General features: G+C 47.9%; 1 protein-coding gene across 5 annotated transcripts in view; it reads left to right on the top strand.

Annotated features, from left to right (window-relative positions):
• Positions 1-5,000, top strand: part of LOC125955834 (microtubule-associated protein RP/EB family member 1) — a 13,850-nt gene that overhangs the window by 2,287 nt on the left and 6,563 nt on the right. The gene's annotated exons all lie outside the window — the stretch shown is intronic.

Raw genomic sequence — 5,000 nt, forward strand, 5'->3', positions numbered from 1 at the left:
TCTACCTTTTACCGCACGAACTTTCCTTCTACACAGTGTATGCCTACATGTGTAATCGATTTAGTTTGAAATTAAATCGAATTTCCAAACCAAACCTTTTCCGCTACCCATCATCAGATTCTGGCATACACGGAGATCCACAAGATTGGGGCCCCGGCGCACAGAGGGTAATCGATTAGCTGGATCGAAATCCCATGCCAAGCATGTTTACCGCGTGGATGGGTGGATGGATGGGATTGTTAAATTTGGCTTTGGAGCCGAGTAACGGAAGCGCGAGTCTTTGCCTACGCACGGAGTGCTTTGATGGGATAATTTTAATTAATTGAATTTTTTGACGCTCCAAGTATGTACGCTAGACAGCCGGCTTAATTTGAACGTGCCTTTAAGGTGCGCTGCTATGGTGAGCATATATATCATGATGAATTGTTTGCAATCAAACTGGAAAGCAGCTGTCCAATGTTCAATGTCCAAACCGGAAGCCCTACTCCCCACGGAACCCCAGTCACCCAGTTTGGTAACCGGATGTATGGGAAAGCAATTGTTTCCAATGCATGCATGCCGGTCACCCGCCTCATAAGAATTCAAACGCTCTCCTAATTGGTGTAAAATGGGTCACCTAGGATCGACCAACGCAATTACGATTCAAAAGTTGCCCTACTACGAACCGGGCAAATCCTGAGCCTCAAGTCTTTACTTACTTTGCCCCTTCCCGAATCGTGGTTCGCCGGTTAGTTGCGGTTCTAGAAAGGAACAAGGAAGCCTTGCACGGGAAGTCGCTACCCCGCTCACAAGAAGCTCCTTCCCGGGGTTACGTCGACTCAATTCCCCGCCCGTAGGTACGATGACGATACGATCGTGTAGAAGTCCCGTGAGGCACATCGTTCTAAATTTAGCCCGGTAAGAAAACAGATTCCCCTGCATTTGGGGCCTGCATAGAAGAGGGGAAAGGTCTGCCAACCAAGCCCTACTGCTCGTCGTCATCGTTCGTTATGCTGTGCCTGCTGGATTTGGATTCGGAAGACCGATAGCACACCAGACCCGGGAATCAGCATACGAGAGAGAGATGGAGGGAGAAAGCTAGAATGGAAAAGAAATGGAAATTACATCTTTACACCAGGATAATACCGTTAGAATAGTGACTTTACCGCTACCGCCCCAGCGAACACGGCACGAAGATCGCCCAAAAATAATGACTCGCAACTCTCTTACCTAGCCGCGCGCTCTCGCGAGGTTTGGTTGTTCCGGTAATGGTGTAGGAACTACGTTACTTCCTTTGAAACACCATGCGAGGCATGTGATGTGCGGGTATGGGCACTGCAAAACGGGAAAGTGGGAAAGTGTTTACACATTTGCATGACAGGTTTCGGAATGTTAGCTCTAGCGATAGCGGCCGACTCGCGGGGTCGTTGATCTGGGTGTCTCATTACCACACCTTCCTTATCTATTCGCCTTTAGCGCAGCGAGACATTAGCGATGATCTCTGGTGATCATGTGCGTTGTGTTGAGCATTCGATATTTGCAAAAGTTGCAGAACCAACGTTGCAACAGAAATGGGAAATGGAGAAAGTGGACCAAATTCGCCCAAATGGAAATCAAATTAATTCCGATTGGTGCTCCCTGGTGATCGCATCAACATGCGGCGGGCAATCAAGGGCATCGAAGATCTGTTAATGCGATCCGATTCCGAAAATTGGCGCAAATCGATTATCTGCTAACTGTGCACTACACATTTCGTGTGGAAACGTGGTGAACGACAAACCTGTCTTCTGTCTTTTTGCTCACAGGCTCCTTTTTGCATTGGTGAAGTCTAGAGCTCGCGACCCCGAGGCGATTTTTTGGCTCGATAATGTTTTCTGGGTCGACTGGGTATACGTCACCCAGGCCCAGACTTTCTAGCGTAAGAGTATGCAGAATGGGATGCAGCATAGCATGTTGCAAAACAAAAGCTGCATTGGTTTATATAATGTTTGCACAGATTTTGCAACAATCGGCATTAATGATCCATTGCTGTTCCAGTTTGAAAACGGATGAGCTTCGTATCCTAGCTCTAGCACTTCTTAGAGCAACGAAATCGAACGCGACCATCTGTTTTAGGAGCGCAAAAGAACTAGAGAGAGAGATAGCGATTGAATCTGGGTTGACGGTGGCATGGTGATGTAGTCATCACCGTCACAGTCGAGCGTAGGTGATAAGATGGGCGCGTTCTCTGAGGAAATCATCGCTGACTCAACCGCAAACCGGTATCGCGTTACATTCTCCCTTGTCACCCTTCCCGGATTGTTTACCCCGTTTAGTATGACGTGTGTAGGGGTTGCGAACTGTAAGCGGGAAGGATTCGCGTCCGCCTCGAGTTTGGCCCAGGCAGTCAACGACACCCACGGGGCACCATCGAGGCAATAGTGTTCCCGAGGTTCGCGATTGCAGACGCATGCCTTCTGTTGCATTGGCAGAACCACATGGGTTTGAGAAAGAACGAGGCGTTCGAATGGCGGAGGCTTTGTTTTGTTGGGAATATAAGTGCCTCCTCGTTTCTTTGATTGCGATATTGGCAAATACTTCTCTTCTAAGTAGAGCGCTCTTACGTCAGGAGAGGGATGGTGGGTTTGGTTGAGCAAGACTTCGACCGGATGATGATGAAGCATGCATCCGTGTGTCATCGCCTGCAGCCAATGCGGTTTGTTGCCTGTTCTTCGATGATGTTCGATTCCGTGTGATATTATCAATGCAAAGGAACGATTGCAATGGTATGGCGCATTTTGCATTACCTTTTACGGTTGTTTTTTTTGTTGTGGTCAATGGATGGTTTGGAAAGCTCTCCTCCCCTTATATGTAGAGACAGGCAGTGGTGCAGTGGTTGTACTTGTTAGATCACGAGTGACATCTCGAAACCCGTTCTCTATCAAGTGCGCGCCCTTGTTGGTATAGAGACCATGAAACTTGAACCCATTGCTCATTACGTGTTTCGCACGGTTGGTGAAGCAGCAGCAGCAGAACATCCGACACACGACCGGCATTCGGTCGATCGATCGATCGATCGATCGTTTGCTGGTTGATCGATCACACGTCCCCATTTGAACCAACTCCAAACGAACCAAACCGCTACTGCTCCAGCGAGCTCGGCTCAGATTTCGCACAGATATGCACAATTGGTTTCGATTTATGCCGACAGCGAGTAGTAGTCGACCATCGTTCTCCACTGTGTACCTGCCCTCCATCGAGGTGGGAATGTGAAACGGCAACCTGGGACAGCTCGGCGGCTCGGTATTCGTCGCCGTCGCCGTTGTGTTAGCGAGGTACTATCGAGAGGGAGAGAATAGTGCAAAGGAGGGGTATGATTGCCGGCAATAAAAGTGAAGGTGATCCGTATGCCAACCACAGACAAAACCAAACCGTTGTAATTACATCGGGAATGGGCTTTCACAATGGATTGTAAATGATCCCGCGAGACGCAGAGCCACACTTGACACTGAAAATAGTACACCAGGCGACGACGAGTGCCAGGGCAAGGTGGAGCGACAACAGCCGCTGCGAAACGTGTCGAGCAGTATTTTCTATGTGCATAATTAAAAGGCCTAAGGGGGTCCCCTACATTCCACGGAATGTGTTCCTCATTCCATTTGCAGCAGGATTTCCCATTGCCAATTAGTACTCAGTAAATATTTGTTGACGCACAAGAAATTGATATTTGTCAAAGCACTTAACTGGTAAAATGCTATAAATGCTTCAATCATTTTTTGACCAATTTCTTTTGAAGGAATCAAAGCTGCGTACATGTGTGCGCAAACAGCATGAGCGACCTGTGATTCAAGATGACGAGTGCATGACGGGGCAGTTCCCTGGCGAAAGTAGTAGATTGCTTTCCTTTCGTACTATTCCTATGGTGGTGGTGGTGGCTGCTGCTGCTGTTGCATGCGGGCGAGCATGGGTCGTGTGGGAAGAGGTGATAAATTCGGTAGTTTTGCGAGTGAAACCGACACCGAAGAGCCTTCCTTCCTTCCTTCCTTCCTGCTGCCAGCTTGGTTTGTTTAACCCGGTCAGTAGGAACAGGCAGCCGTAAATATTTATGAATTATTGTTTCACTTCGGATGATGAACCGCTTCAGGGTGTCATTCGAGCTTGACGGCGGTTATGGTTAGATGAGCTTTAGTTTACTAGTGAGCCCCGCATGTGCATTTTGTAGATGAGGAGAGGAAAGTGTATGGTAAGACCACGTTATCATCTGGTGTTATTTGAGAAAGTCATACTTTCAAAAAAAAAAAAAACATTATTTCGATCTCTTTATCGCGATCTTTCTTCAATCAATTAGTACCGAGTAGCATTTACTTTGATTTTTTTTAATAAGCAATCAACCAATCTGCTACTAAAGTACGTAGAAAATCGCAAAACTAATCAACTGCATTGAAGGGAGGGGAGCTGTAGTAAGCGAAACGGCTTCATTAAATGAGCTTCCAAGGTACGCTCCTGCCCTCGTCTCTGTTCCGGTGTGGTGGCAGCGATGCATTATTTTTAGTTTACAGCACCAGATTTGTGCAGTTGGCAGCCTAATTTAGAAGCAAATTGTGTTCTCGGCAACTCCCCGCTGAACTCTTCCGTCGTAACGAGTGCGGTCGGTGACAAAAGGCGCGTGCGGCGGTGGCACGCACGACAACAACCGGCGCGACGTTGCCATTTGCAGTGCCGATGGCGCTGCATTTGGATCGAAATCGCAATCGTTGTCGCGGTCCTGGATAGTGGATAGCAAGGGTGTGGTCCGGGGTTACGCTTGCATTTCACAGCCGAGTGAATTTTGTGTTCTTTCATCTTGTTGATGTTGTTGTTTATTAACCCTATTGCTGGCTTGTGTGTTCCCTTAACCGTTTTGTTTCTTGATTGTTTTTTTTATTTGCCATGTCCTACAAATTACTCCCCCCCCCCTTCCTTATTTCTGCCCCTGGTCGCCCCTGGTAACAGCGCGCAGCGAGGCAGAAAAGTGCAAAAGAGTGCGAGAGTGCTAAACGCGA

This window comes from Anopheles darlingi, chromosome 3 (genome assembly GCF_943734745.1).
Source record: "Anopheles darlingi chromosome 3, idAnoDarlMG_H_01, whole genome shotgun sequence".
NCBI lineage: Eukaryota > Metazoa > Arthropoda > Insecta > Diptera > Culicidae > Anopheles > Anopheles darlingi.